General features: G+C 48.2%; 1 protein-coding gene across 4 annotated transcripts in view; it reads right to left on the bottom strand.

The window, feature by feature from the left end:
- LOC121532656 (testican-1) overlaps positions 1–16,106 on the bottom strand; it is a 290,839-nt gene that overhangs the window by 67,660 nt on the left and 207,073 nt on the right. The window lies entirely within an intron of this gene.

Genomic DNA, 16,106 nt, shown 5'->3' with positions numbered 1-16,106 from the left:
ACAAATTGAGAAAAAAATCCAGAAAATCACATTGTAGGGTTTTTAATGAATTTATTTGCAAATTATGGTGGAAAATATGTATTTGGTCACCTACAAACAAGCAAGATTTCTGGCTCTCACAGACCTGTAACTTCTTCTTTAAGAGGCTCCTCTGTCCTCCACTCGTTACCTGTATTAATGGCACCTGTTTGAACTTGTTATCAGTATAAAAGACACCTGTCCACAACCTCAAACAGTCACACTCCAAACTCCACTATGGCCAAGACCAAAGAGCTGTCAAAGGACACCAGAAACAAAATTGTTCAGCCTGGGAAGACTGAATCTGCAATAGGTAAGCAGCTTGGTTTGAAGAAATCAACTGTGGGAGCAATTATTAGGAAATGGAAGACATACAAGACCACTGATAATCTCCCTCGATCTGGGGCTCCACGCAAGATCTCACCCCGTGGGGTCAAAATGATCACAAGAACGGTGAGCAAAAATCCCAGAACCACACGGGGGGACCTAGTGAATAACCTGCAGAGAGCTGGGACCAAAGTAACAAAGCCTACCATCAGTAACACACTACGCCGCCAGGGACTCAAATCCTGCAGTGCCAGACGTGTCCCCCCTGCTTAAGCCAGTACATGTCCAGGCCCGTCTGAAGTTTGCTAGAGTGCATTTGGATGATCCAGAAGAGGATTGGGAGAATGTCATATGGTCAGATGAAACCAAAATAAAACTTTTTGGTAAAAACTCAACTCGTCGTGTTTGGAGGACAAAGAATGCTGAGTTGCATCCAAAGAACACCATACCTACTGTGAAGCATGGGGGTGGAAACATCATGCTTTGGGGCTGTTTTTCTGCAAAGGGACCAGGACGACTGATCCGTGTAAAGGAAAGTATGAATGGGGCCATGTATCGTGAGATTTTGAGTGAAAACCTCCTTCCATCAGCAAGGGCATTGAAGATGAAACGTGGCTGGGTCTTTCAGCATGACAATGATCCCAAACACACCGCCCGGGCAACGAAGGAGTGGCTTCGTAAGAAGCATTTCAAGGTCCTGGAGTGGCCTAGCCAGTCTCCAGATCTCAACCCCATAGAAAATCTTTGGAGGGAGTTGAAAGTCCGTGTTGCCCAGCGACAGCCCCAAAACATCACTGCTCTAGAGGAGATCTGCATGGAGGAATGGGCAAAAATACAAGCAACAGTGTGTGAAAACCTTGTGAAGACTTACAGAAAACGTTTGACCTGTGTCATTGCCTTTGACTTCTTTCTCCCCTCTCTCTCCAGATAAAATCCTGCGACTTGTGACTGCAGGCCGCCCAACAACCTGCCCGCTTGACCCCATCCCCTCCTCTCTTCTCCAGACCATCTCCGGTGACCTTCTCCCCTACCTCACCTCGCTGATCAACTCATCCTTGACCGCTGGCCATGTCCCTTCCGTCTTCAAGAGAGCGAGAGTTGCTCCCCTTCTCAAAAAACCAACACTCGATCCCACTGATGTCAACAACTACAGACCAGTATCCCTTCTTTCTTTTCTTTCCAAAACTATTGAGCGTGCCGTCTTTAGCCAACTCTCTTGCTATCTCTCTCAGAATGACCTTCTTGATCCAAACCAGTCAGGTTTCAGGACTGGTCATTCAACTGAGACTGCTCTTCTCTGTGTCACGGAGGCTCTCCGCACTGCTAAAGCTAACTCTCTCTCCTCTGCTCTTGTCCTTCTAGACCTGTCTGCTGCCTTTGATACTGTGAACCATCAGATCCTCCTCTCCACCCTCTCCGAGCTGGGCATCTCCGGCGCGGCTCACTCCTGGATTGCGTCCCTACCTGACCGGTCGCTCCTACCAAGTGGCGTGGCGAGAAGCTGTCTCCGCACCACGTGCTCTCACCACTGGTGTCCCCCAGGGCTCAGTTCTAGGCCCTCTCCTTTTCTCCCTATACACCAAGTCACTTGGCTCTGTCATATCCTCACATGGCCTCTCCTATCATTGCTACGCTGACGATACACAACTAATCTTCTCCTTTCCCCCTTCTGATAACCAGGTGGCGAATCGCATCTCTGCATGTCTGGCAGACATATCAGTATGGATGACGGATCACCACCTAAAGCTGAACCCTGGCAAGACGGAGCTGCTCTTCCTCCCGGGAAGGACTGCCCGTTCCATGATCTCGCCATCACGGTTGACAACTCCGTTGTGTCCTCCTCCCAGAGTGCGAAGAGCCTTGGCGTGACCCTGGACAACACCCTGTCATTCTCCGCTAACATCAAGGCGGTGACCCGCTCCTGCAGGTTCATGCTCTACAACATTCGGAGAGTACGACCCTGCCTTACACAGGAAGCGGCACAGGTCCTAATCCAGGCACTTGTCATCTCCCGTCTGGACTACTGCAACTCGCTGTTGGCTGGCCTCCCTGCCTGTGCCATTAAACCCCTACAACTCATCCAGAATGCCGCAGCCCGTCTGGTGTTCAACCTTCCCAAGTTTTCTCACGTCACCCCCCTCCTCCACACACTCCACTGGCTTCCAGTTGAAGCTCGCATCCGCTACAAGACCATGGTGCTTGCCTATGGAGCAGTGAGGGGAACGGCACCTCTGTACCTTCGGGCTTTGATCAGTCCCTACACCCAAACGAGGGCATTGCGTTCATCCACCTCTGGCCTGCTGGCTCCCTTCCTCTGCGGAAGCATAGTTCCCGCTCAGCCCAGTCAAAACTGTTCGCTGCTCTGGCACCCCAATGGTGGAACAAGCTCCCTCACGACGCCAGGACAGCGGAGTCACTCACCACCTTCCGGAGACATTTGAAACCCCACCTCTTTAAGGAATACCTGGGATAGGATAAAGTAATCCTTCTACCCCGTCTCCCCCACCCCCTAGCCCCCGACCCCCCCTATAGGGTGAATGCACCAATTTGTGAGTCGCTCTGTTTAAGAGCGTCTGCTAAATGACGTAAATGTGCCCTTGAGCAAGGCACTTAACCCTAAATGCTCCTGTAAGTCGCTCTGGATAAGAGCGTCTGCTAAATGACTAAAATGTAATGTAAAATGGTATATAACAAAGTATTGAGAAACTTTTGTTATTGACCAAATACTTATTTTCCACCATAATTTGCCCAATAAATTCATTAAAAATCCTACAATGTGATTTGCTGGATTTTTTTTTCTCATTTTGTCTGTCATAGTTGACATGTACCTATGATGAAAATTACAGGCCTCTCTCATCTTTTTAAGTGGGAGAACTTGCACAATTGGTGGCTGACTAAATACTTTTTTCCCCCACTGTATGAGACACGACATGTTTCAGCAAAGGAGATTTGCATCCAAAACCGAACCTTCTTTATTGTAGATACAAGTTGATCATGACGAGATAACTCTCGCTCCAACACTTCATCTCTAACAAATGTGGCACGTTAGAAAGTATAACTTTCTTCGCCGGATTCATAAAAGGAAATACCGACATCTGTGTCTCCCGCAACACAACACCACTCTCAACTATCGTATTCACCTTTTCAATGAAATCTAAGAATATCACTACAGCGCTATTCATCCTTGAGGCTGATTTTATGCTATCATACCCAATGATAGCACCCACTGCCAAGCTACATTCTTCCACTGAACACCCTGCCGCAGCAGGAATCTTTACTCCATGCCACTGACTACGTTTTCCAAACTCCAAACCTCTGCGAGTGGCCATTGCAACCAGCCCCACCCGCTGGTTGTGCCCTTGAGAAAAACAACCTCAACGATCCCACCACCCCTATACTTGCTTAGTGATAGTTAGACAAGATAACCTTAAAACAACTAAACTAATCAATATATATATATATATATATATATATATATATATATATATATACAGTGGGGAGAACAAGTATTTGATACACTGCCGATTTTGCAGGTTTTCCTACTTACAAAGCATGTAGAGGTCTGTAATTTTTATCATAGGTACACTTCAACTGTGAGAGACAGAATCTTAAACAAAAATCCAGAAAATCACATTGTATGATTTTTAAGTAATTAATTTGCATTTTATTGCATGACATAAGAATTTGATCACCTACCAACCAGTAAGAATTCCGGCTCTCACAGACCTGTTAGTTTTTCTTTAAGAAGCCCTCCTGTTCTCCAATCATTACCTGTATTAACTGCACCTGTTTGAACTCGTTACCTATATAAAAGACACCTGTCCACACACTCAATCAAACAGACTCCAACCTCTCCACAATGGCCAAGACCAGAGAGCTGTGTAAGGACATCAGGGATAAAATTGTAGACCTGCACAAGGCTGGGATGGGCTACAGGACAATAGGCAAGCAGCTTGGTGAGAAGGCAACAACTGTTGGCGCAATCATTAGAAAATGGAAGAAGTTCAAGATGACGGTCAATCACCCTCGGTCTGGGGCTCCATGCAAGATCTCACCTCGAGGGGCATCAATGACCATGAGGAAGGTGCGGGATCAGCCCAGAACTACACGGCAGGACCTGGTCAATGACCTGAAGAGAGCTGGGACCACAGTCTCAAAGAAAACTATTAGTAACACACTATGCCGTCATGGATTAAAATCCTGCAGCGCACGCAAGGTCCCCCTGCTCAAGCCAGCGCATGTCCAGGCCCGTCTGAAGTTTGCCAATGACCGTCTGGATGATCCAGAGGAGGAATGAGAGAAGGTCATGTGGTCTGATGAGACAAAAATAGAGCTTTTTGGTCTAAACTCCACTCGCCGTGTTTGGAGGAAGAAGAAGGATGAGTACAACCCCAAGAACACCATCCCAACGGTGAAGCATGGAGGTGGAAACGTCATTCTTTGGGGATGCTTTTCTGCAAAGGGGACAGGACGACTGCACCGTATTGAGGGGAGGATGGATGGGGCCATGTATCGCGAGATCTTGGCCAACAACCTCCTTCCCTCAGTAAGAGCATTGAAGATGGGTCGTGGCTGGGTCTTCCAGCATGACAACAACCCGAAACACACAGCCAGGGCAACTAAGGAGTGGCTCCGAAGAAGCATGTCAAGGTCCTGGAGTGGCCTAGCCAGTCTCCAGACCTGAACCCAATAGAAAATCTTTGGAGGGAGCTGAAAGTCCGTATTGCCCAGCGACAGCCCCGAAACCCTGAAGGAACTGGAGAAGGTCTGTATAGAGGATGGGCCAAAATCCCTGCTGCAGTGTGTGCAAACCTGGTCAAGAACTACAGGAAACGTATGATCTCTGTAATTGCAAACAAAGGTTTCTGTACCAAGTTCTGCTTTTCTGATGTATCAAATACTTATGTCATGCAATAAAACGCAAATTAATTACTTAAAAATCATACAATGTGATTTTCTGGATTTTTGTTTTAGATTCCGTCTCTCACAGTTGAAGTGTACCTATGATAAAAACTACAGACCTCTACATGCTTTGTAAGTAGGAAAACCTGCAAAATCGTCAGTGTATCAAATACTTGTTCTCCCCACTGTATATACTGTGATGTCACGAGAGGCTGTGTCCTGGAGGGACGTTACATCCCCCTGAGGTGGCTGCAAACCCAGACAGCTATGGCTCCATCTGCTGGTATGGTCGGGAACTCCACCCCTCTATGGCCAATCTTCCCACGCAGCTGAAACAAATGAGGAGCTGATGAGCTGAAGGTTTGGGAAGGGAAGAGACACAGTCTCCAACCTGGGCTCTCTGGAGGACAAGAGTGCTGCACGTCCACTTCCAGGAGGAATATAAGGATTTGGAGATACTTACCTTTGGGAAATACTCACCTTTGGATATATGCACCTGTGGAAATACGTGAGAGACATTTGGAAGGACTTTTTGCTGGGTTGGCCACTAGCTGCAACGTGGACTACAGTAAGGCTGGGGAAAAGTTATCTGAGCGAGTGAGAATTATGATTTTGGATGTGGAAGAGACATCCCTGAACTGTTAACCCTTAAAGAGCCACAAGAGAACAGAATTTTGTTATATTTTCGTTAATTTCCCAAGACCTATAATAAAATCCTTGTTTTGTTTGAACCTTGTCTCCTTGCACTACTTGAGCAATCCCGCTGAAAGCTGTGTAGCCTCTCGTGACGTCACAGATGGTGGAGAACACGGGCACGCTCAAGCGTTAATAGTGCATGTCAGAGGAGGATACCGAAGGTTTGATCACCCAGTTTTCCAAGTTGGCCGTAGGCTCCCCGCCGACTGAAATGGAGGACATATTGAAAGCCCTTGTTGCTGGCCAGCAAGCCCAGATGCAAGCAAACGTGGCTCTCTTGGAGGAGCAAAAGAAAGCCAACCTTCTGAAGGCAGAGGAATTGCAGTTGCAGAGACAGAGGGTGGTCCAAAATACCCGCCCAATAAAGGCAAGTGACTTTATATCTAAGATGGGAGCTACCGATGACATTGAGGCATACCTGCATGCATTTGAGGCCACGGCCACTAGGGAAGCCTGGCCCAAGCAACAGTGGGTTGGTCTGTTAGCCCCCCTTTCTAACCGGGGAATCGCTGAATGCTGTCCGGGACCTGGGCCCTGACCAGGTTACTGACTATGATGCCCTGAAGTCTGAGATCCTCAGCAGATATGGACTCACAAAGTTTGGTATGGCCCAGCGCTTTCACGGCTGGACCTTCCAACCAGACCAACCTCCTCGGGCGCAGATGCATGAACTTGTCCGAATCGCAAGGAAATGGCTGGATCCGCAGAGGAATACAGCAGCGGCGGTGGTGGAGGCCGTTGTGGTGGATCGTTACCTACGCGCCCCTGCCTTATGAGGCAAAACGGTTCATCAGTAAACAGGCCTTGACCACGGCTGATCTGACCGTGGAAGCTGTGGAAAAGTACCAGGCCACAGCGGAGATGCTGAATGCTTCCCGAAAAAGACCCCAGGAGTGCGGCCCCACCACAAATGGGAAGAACCCGTCCAAAGGACCCCAAGGTCTCGAACCCAGCCACGTCAGGACTTATCCCGGCTCCAGGGGGAGCCAGAAACCAGGCGGGTCCAAGAAGAGTACACCAGGAGGGGGAAACTCGACAGTGTTACCGGTGTGGGGAGATGGGACATATCTCCTGGCAGTGTGGGAAACCAGCCGATGAACCTATGCCCACTGCGGAGTCCTCCAGCTCAGCACCCACACACCGCTTTTGCCTCGCTCTTGGGAGTCGTAGATGGCGGCCCAGATCGACCCCCCCACCTGCCCGGTAACTGTGAATCACCATGATGTGGAGGCCTTACTGGATTCTGGTAGCCGGGCCACCCTGGTGCGTAAGGATTTGGTGGGCCCAACGTGTCTGACCCCGGGGAAAGTCCTCCCAGTTTCCTGTGTCCATGGGGACACCAGAGAATACCCCATTACTGAACTTACAATGACCAGCACACGGGGAACCATACACACGACGGCGGGGGTGGTTGATTCCCTCCCCGTCCCTGTCCTAATTGGACGAGACTGCCCAGCCTTTTACCCACTCTGGAGAGAGTCTCAGGAGAGGATAACCCGAGTACCTCGGAAACGGAGAGGCAAGACTCATCCTGGGAAGGCTCCGGTGCAATCCTCCGAGTTACTCACTCCCGCCCCGGGCTCTGATAGGGATGGCAGGTGCCCAGACCGACACAGAGACGGAGCTACAGAATCTGGACAAAGAACTGTCTGGTCTGAAGGGGACCGCTGAGAGGTATCGTTTGTTAAAGCAACAGGTAGACATGAAGACAGAAGAGTTAGATATCCTCCAGGCTAAACTCCAACAGAGCTCCTTCCCTAAGCAACAGGAGGAGCTGGAGAGGCTGCGCAGGACCATCGAGGAGTGTGAGGAGACCCTGCGCAGTAGTAAGGAGGTCCAGAAGAAGGCAGAGGAGAAGTACAAGGTGTTGGAGAACAAGATGAAGAATGCGGAGGCAGAGAGAGAGAAGGAACTGAAAGCTGCTCAACAGAAGCTAAACTCTGCTAAAACCAAGGCTGATGCGTTCAGTAAGAAACTCAAGGAGAGACAACAGGAGGCTGAGTCCCTGGTCCTAGAGTTGGAGGAGTTGAAGAGAGAGCAGTCTGGCAAGGACCACGGCAATGCGGACGCCCTCTCCCGGCGTGATGCCTTCTTCGCTGCCTTTACCCCGACGAGGACGTCGGTCCCGAGGAGGGGGATGTGTGATGTCACGAGAGGCTGTGTCCTGGAGGGACGTTACATCCCCCTGAGGTGGCTGCAAACCCAGACAGCTATGGCTCCATCTGCTGGTATGGTCGGGAACTCCACCCCTCTATGGCCAATCTTCCCACGCAGCTGAAACAAATGAGGAGCTGATGAGCTGAAGGTTTGGGAAGGGAAGAGACACAGTCTCCAACCTGGGCTCTCTGGAGGACAAGAGTGCTGCACGTCCACTTCCAGGAGGAATATAAGGATTTGGAGATACTTACCTTTGGGAAATACTCACCTTTGGATATATGCACCTGTGGAAATACGTGAGAGACATTTGGAAGGACTTTTTTGCTGGGTTGGCCACTAGCTGCAACGTGGACTACAGTAAGGCTGGGGAAAAGTTATCTGAGCGAGTGAGAATTATGATTTTGGATGTGGAAGAGACATCCCTGAACTGTTAACCCTTAAAGAGCCACAAGAGAACAGAATTTTGTTATATTTTCGTTAATTTCCCAAGACCTATAATAAAATCCTTGTTTTGTTTGAACCTTGTCTCCTTGCACTACTTGAGCAATCCCGCTGAAAGCTGTGTAGCCTCTCGTGACGTCACAATACACACACACCGAAACCCAATAGTGAAAAGAACTCCAGTCGCTCTCACAATCACTCCTGCTTCACGACTCACTCCCAGCATGCACTCCGACGAGAGAGAGAGAGACAGTGAGTGACACACATACTGGATAAAGCTCTATACTTACTCAAAAATAAGCTACCAGATATGATTGCTGAGTTAATCAACATTTTCATTGGATATTGCTTGTTTGTACAATTTTAATTGCATACAAATTGCAATCAAATTGCATAGTGTAGCAGTCAAATTGCAAGCAATTACATTGCGCCCAATCAAAGTTGGGCAACTTTCATTGCTTTGTATGACACAGGCTTTACACTTTACAAGTCTGCCAAATAACCTCCATGTCTAATCACTCCAATCTAATTGTCTTGGTGCCAAGATGGCGCCCGAGGTGACCATTACTATTTCAACTCTCAAACCGAGGTGATGTACTGTACATCCATGATTCAGCCTCTCTCCTGGTGGATAGTTCATGCTGATTTTCAGTGTAGAGCAGAGTAATGGAGGCCTGGTCCACCAGGGCTTTTCTATAATGAGTGTAATTACATTGGATCAAATCTCCCAGCAATCTTCTTGTTAAGTGTTCTGCTCTGTCTGACGAAGCATCACCCTTGTCTACAATAACACTGGGGTGTGAGATATAGAACACAACCCTTCACAGAAATCAATCTGACAACTGGTATGTATGGTGAATGCCAATACACTGACTGAGAATGAATAGGGGTGGGTCTGGAGTGGGGTAGGGGGTAAATTCCACTCATCCACAGATTCTGTCACACATCTCTGGCTGTCAAATGGATACATTCCCATTCAGGTTAGCGGCAACACGGTGCGGCAGGCAGACACCGCATTGATGCCTATAATTATCCATCTGTTGTGACACAAACACTATAATAACACATTAGACATGCCACTCGCTGCCAACACTCACTAGTAAATAAAAAAGCAATTATGTCTGATAATACGGTTGAATATGAAATGTTGATGAGACTGATTAGCATCTCCTAAAGATGTCACCCCCTCCTCCTCCTCCTGATGAGACTGATTAGCATCTCCTAAAGATGTCCCCCACTCCTCCTCCTCCTGATGAAACTGATCAGCATCTCCTAAAGATGTCCCCCACTCCTCCTCCTGATGAGACTGATCAGCATCTCCTAAAGATGTCCCCCACTCCTCCTCCTGATGAGACTGATCAGCATCTCCTAAAGATGTCCCCCACTCCTCCTCCTGATGAGACTGATCAGCATCTCCTAAAGATGTCCCCCACTCCTCCTCCTGATGAGACTGATCAGCATCTCCTAAAGATGTCCCCCACTCCTCCTCCTGATGAGACTGATCAAATCAAATCAAATTTGCCACATGTGCCGAATATAACAGGTGTAGACATTACAGTGAAATGCTTACTTACAAGTTCTTAACCAACAATGCATTTTTTAAATAAAAATTTTAAAAAAATAAAGTGTTAAGAAAACAAATAAAAGCAAATAACTAAAGAGCAGCAGTAAAATAAAATAACAATAGGGAGGCTATATAAAGGGAGGTACCGGTGCAGAGTCAATGTGCGGGGGCACCGGCTAGTTGAGGTAATTGAGGTAATATGTACATGTGGGTAGAGTTGAAGTGACTATGCATAAATAATAAACAGAGTAGCAGCAGCGTAAAAGACGGGGGTGGGGGTGGGGGGGCAGTGCAAATAGTCCGGGTAGCCATGATTAGCTGTTCAGGAGTCTTATGGCTTGGGGGTAGAAGCTGTTGAGAAGCCTTTTGGACCTAGACTTGGCGCTCCGGTACCGCTTGCCGTGCAGTAGCAGAGAGAACAGTCTATGACTAGGGTGGCTGGAGTCTTTGACAATTTTGAGGGCCTTCCTCTGACACCGCCTGGTATAGAGGTCCTGGATGGCAGGAAGCTTGGCCCCAGAATTGTACTGGGCCGTACGCACTACCCTCTGTAGTGCCTTGCGGTCGGAGGCCGAGCAGTTGCCATACCAGGCGGTGATGCAACCAGTCAGGATGCTCTCGATGATGCAGCTGTATAACTTTTTGAGGATCTGAGGACCCATGCCAAATCTTTTCAGTCTCCTGAGGGGGAATAGGCTTTGTCGTGCAGTCTTCACGACTGTCTTGGTGTGTTTGGACCATGATAGTTCGTTGGTGACGTGGACACCAAGTTAATTAAAGATCTCAACCTGTTCTACTACAGCCCCGTCGATGAGAATGGGAGTGTGTCCTCAGTCCTCTTTTTTCCATCTCCTTTGTCTTGATCACGTTGTGGGAGAGGTTGTTATCCTGGCACCTCACGGCCAGATCTCTGACCTCCTCCCTATATGCTGTCTCATCGTTGTCGGTGATCCGGCCTACCACTGTTGTGTCGTCAGCAAACTTAATGATGGTGTTGGAGTCGTGCCTGGCCATGCAGTCATGGGTGAACAGGGAGTACAGGAGGGGACTGAGCACGCACCGCTGAGGGGCCCCCGTGTTGAGGATCAGCGTGGCAGATGTGTTGTTACCTACCCTTACCACCTGGGGGCGGCCCGTCAGGAAGTCCAGGATCCAGTTGCAGAGGGATGTGTTTAGTCCCAGGATCCTTAGCTTAGTAATGAGCTTTGAGGGCACTATGGAATGTTGAACGCTAAGCTGTAGTCAATGAACAGCATTCTCACGTAGGTGTTCCTCTTGTCCAGGTGGGAAAGGGCAGTGTGGAGTGCAGTAGAGATTGCATCATCTGTGGATCTGTTGGGGCGGTATGCAAATTGGAGTGGGTCTAGGGTTTCTGGGATAATGGTGTTGATGTGAGCCATGACCAGCCTTTCAAAGCACTTCATGGCTACATACGTGAGTGCTACGGGTCGGTAGTCATTTAGGCAGGTTATCGTAGTGTCCTTGGGCACGGGGACATGTTGAAAATGTCAGTGAAGACACTTGCCAGTTGGTCAGCATATGCTCGGAGTACACGTCCTGGTAATCCGTCTGGCCCTGCGGCCTTGTGAATGTTGACCTGCTTAAAAGTCTTACTCACATCGGCTACGGAGAGCGTGATCACCTAGTCTTCCGGAACAGCTGGTGCTCTCATGCATGCTTCAGTGTTGCTTGCCTCGAAGCGAGCATAGAAGTGATTTAGCTCATCTGGTAGGCTTGTGTCACTGGGCAGCTCGCGGCTGTGCTTCCCTTTGTAGTCTGTAATAGTTTTCAAGCCCTGCCACATCCAACGAGCGTCAGAGCCAGTGTAGTACGATTCAATCTTAGTCCGGTATTGACTCTTTGCCTGTTTGATGGTTAGCCAGAGGGCATAGCGGGATTTCTTATAAGCGTCCGGGTTAGAGTCCCGCTCCTTGAAAGCGGCAGCTCTACCCTTTAGCCCAGTGCGGATGTTGCCTGTAATCCATGGCTTCTGGTTGGGGTACGTACGGTCACTGTGGGTACGACGTCATCGATGCACTTATTGATGAAGCCAGTGACTGATGTGGTGTACTCCTCAATGTTATCTGAAGAATCCCGGAACATATTCCAGTCTGTGCTAGCAAAACAGTCCTGTAGCTTAGCATCTGCGTCATCTGACCACTTTTTTATTAACCGAGTCACTGGTGTTTCCTGCTTTAGTTTTTGCTTATAAGCAGAAATCAGAAGGATAGAGTTATGGTCAGATTTGCCAAATGGAGGGCGAGGGAGAGCTTTGTATGCGTCTCTGTGTGTGGAGTAAAGGTGGCCTCTGGTTGCACATTTAACATGCTGGTAGAAATTAGGTAGAACGGATTTAAGTTTCCCTGCATTAAAGTCCCCGGCCACTAGGAGCGCTGCCTCTGGATGAGCGTTTTCCTGTTTACTTATGGCCTTATACAGCTTATTGAGTGCAATCTTAATGCCAGCATTGGTTTGTAGTGGTAGATAGACAGCTACGAAAAATATAAATAGTGTGGTTTACAGCTTATCATGAGATACTCTACCTCAGGCGAGCAAAACCTCGAGACTTCCTTAGTATTAGATTTTGTGCACTAGCTGTTGTTTACAAATATACACAGACCGCTACCCCTTGTCTTACCGGAGTCAGCCGCTCTATCCTTCCGATGTAGCGTATATCCCATCAGCTGTATGTTGTCCATGTTGTCGTTCAGCCACGACTCGGTGAAACATCAGATATTACAGTTTTTAATGTCCCGTTGGTAGGATAACCATAATCTTAGGTCATCCAATTTGTTCTCAAATGATTGAACATTGGCTAATAGGATTGATGGAAGAGGCAGTTTACTTACTCGCCGTCGGATCCTTACAAGGCACCCCGACTTACGTCCACGATATCTCTGTCTCTTTCTCATGCGAATGACGGGGATTTGGGCCTTGTCGGGTGTCTGTAGGATATCCTTCGCGACCGACTCGTTGAAGAAAAAATCTTCATCCAATATGAGGTGAGTAAATCACTGTGTCACACCCTGACTCTGAGGACTTGTATTTGTTGAGTCAGGGTGTGTATTTTCTGTGTTGTGTTTGCTATGTCGATTTTCTATGTTTAGATCTAGAATGTGTAGATCTATGTTGGCCTGTGTGGTTCCCAATCAGAGGCAGCTGTTGCTCGTTGTCTCTGATTGGGGACCATACTTAGGCAGCCGTTTGGCACCTGTTAGTTGTGGGATCTTGTTCCGTGTAAGGTATGTTGTTTGTATGCTACCTTGGACTTCACGTTTCGTTTGTTGTTTTGTCGTGTGTTTAGCCGTAAATAAATATGAATGCATATCACGCTGCGCCTTGGTCCTTCTCGTCCGTAAACGATCGTGACACTCTGTCCTGATATCCAGAAGCTCTTTTTGGTTATAAGAGACGATGGCAGAAACATTATGTACAGAGTAAATTACAAATAACGCGAAAAACACACATAATAGTGCAATTGGTTAGAGGGCTGTAAAACGGCAGCCATCTTCTCCGGAAGCCATCTCCTAAAGATGTCCCCCACTCCTCCTCCTCCTGATGAGACTGATCAGCATCTCCTAAAGATGTCCCCCACTCCTCCTCCTCCTTCCTCCCTCCTTTCCCCTTTCCTTTTCGCAGCTACTCCTGAAAGCCCAGGAGAGCGGAAATGTGTGTGAGTGTGTATTGTGTGTGTGTGTTGAAGTGTGTGCTTCCTCTAGTCAGGGTATCTATGTCTTGGTGGATAACACCTTACGCATGGCAAGGGAGAGAGGGATCACTGTCAGATAGCTGTGTGTCTATCACCCGTGTGTATGGTCATGCGTGTGGTCACTGGTGTGTGTTACGTGTCGGACTGTGATGGGATGGAGTGTGTGTGTGAGTGGGAAGAGGGGAGTGCATTAGACAGACCACCCCTGGAGACCGTGCAATGAAAACTCTCACTCTCTTCTTAACAGAGCACAGGGAGGGAGAGAGAGAGAGAGAGAGAGAGAGAGAGAGAGAGAGAGAGAGAGAGAGAGAGAGAGAGAGAGAGAGACAGACAGACAGACAGACAGAGAGAGAGAGACAGAGAGAGCCAGAGAGAGTGTGAGAGCGAGAGAGAGAGAGAGAGAGAGAGAGAGAGAGAGAGAGAGAGAGAGAGAGAGAGAGAGAGAGACAGAGATAGAGACAGAGAGAGACAGAGAGAGACAGAGAGACAGAGAGAGAGAGAGAGAGAGAGAGAGAGAGAGAGAGAGAGAGACAGACAGACAGACAGACAGACAGACAGAGCGAGAGAGAGAATAAAGAGACTGCCCTCAAACAGAGAGAAGGGAATAACACACAGCATTCCACTCTCCTTCTTTCCCTCCCTCTATCTTTGTATCTCTCTGTCTATCTGTCTCTCTTCATTTGCCTGCCTCCAGTTATCTCTCCATCTGATTGGCCTCCTGGTGCGTCTCCCCTCCCTCAGGTTCAGCTGTGTGCTGTCAGACCCAGACATCACCTCTCCCTCTCTCCCTAGGCCTCTATTTTTAACCCCTGCTGTGTGCGTGAGCGGTCACTTTAGCCTAATGTGTTTCTCTTGACACATTTCACACACACACACAGTGGAAATGAAGATTCGGTAAAGGGAACAGTATTTCTATAAGGCCCACCTGGTAGACATACTGTACATGAACCAGTGCTCCATCCCATAATTTCACCTTATGATGTACAGTGAGAGAAAAAAGTATTTGATCCCCTGCTGATTTTGTATGTTTGCCCACTGACAAATAAAGGATCAGTCTATAATTTTAATGGTAGGTTTATTTGAACAGTGAGAGACAGAATAACAACAACAAAATCCAGAAAAACGCATGTCATAAATGTTATAAATTGAATTGCATTTTAATGAGGGAAATAAGTATTTGACCCTCTCTCAATCAGAAAGATTTCTGGCTCCCAGGTGTCTTTTATACAGGTAACGAGCTGAGATTAGGAGCACACTCTTAAAGGGAGTGCTCCTAATCTCAGCTTGTTACCTGTATAAAAGACACCTGTCCACAGAAGCAATCAATCAATCAGATTCCAAACTCTCCACCATGGCCAAGACCAAAGAGCTCTTCAAGGATGTCAGGGACAAGATTGTAGACCTACACAAGGCTGGAATGGGCTACAAGACCATCGCCAAGCAGCTTGGTGAGAAGGTGACAACAGTTGGTGCGATTATTCGCAAATGGAAGAAACACAAAAGAACTGTCAATCTCCCTCGGCCTGGGGCTCCATGCAAGATCTCACCTCATGGAGTTGCAATGATCATGAGAACGGTGAGGAATCAGCCCAGAACTACACGGGAGGATCTTGTCAATGATCTCAAGGCAGCTGGGACCATAGTCACCAAGAAAACAATTGGTAACACACTACGCCGTGAAGGACTGAAATCCTGCAGCGCCCGCATGGTCCCCCTGCTCAAGAAAGCACATATACAGGCCCGTCTGAAGTTTGCCAATGAACATCTGAATGATTCAGAGGAGAACTGGGTGAAAGTGTTGTGGTCAGATGAGACCAAAATCGAGCTCTTTGGCATCAACTCAACTCGCCATGTTTGGAGGAGGAGGAATGCTGCCTATGACCCCAAGAACACCATCCCCACCGTCAAACATGGAGGTGGAAACATTATGCTTTGGGGGTGTTTTTCTGCTAAGGGGACAGGACAACTTCACTGCATCAAAGGGATGATGGACGGGGCCATGTACCATCAAATCTTGGGTGAGAACCTCCTTCCCTCAGCCAGGGCATTGAAAATGGGTTGTGGATGGGTATTCCAGCATGACAATGACCCAAAACACACGGCCAAGGCAACAAAGGAGTGGCTCAAGAAGAAGCACATTAAGGTCCTGGAGTGGCCTAGCCAGTCACCAGACCTTACTGTGGAGGGAAATGAAGGTTCGAGTTGCCAAACGTCAGCCTCGAAACCTTAATGACTTGGAGAAGATCTGCAAAGAGGAGTGGGACAAAATCCCTCCTGAGATGTGTGCAAACC

This window comes from Coregonus clupeaformis, chromosome 2, assembly GCF_020615455.1.
Source record: "Coregonus clupeaformis isolate EN_2021a chromosome 2, ASM2061545v1, whole genome shotgun sequence".
Classification (NCBI taxonomy): domain Eukaryota; kingdom Metazoa; phylum Chordata; class Actinopteri; order Salmoniformes; family Salmonidae; genus Coregonus; species Coregonus clupeaformis.
This window is presented reverse-complemented; position numbering and strand designations above follow the sequence as displayed.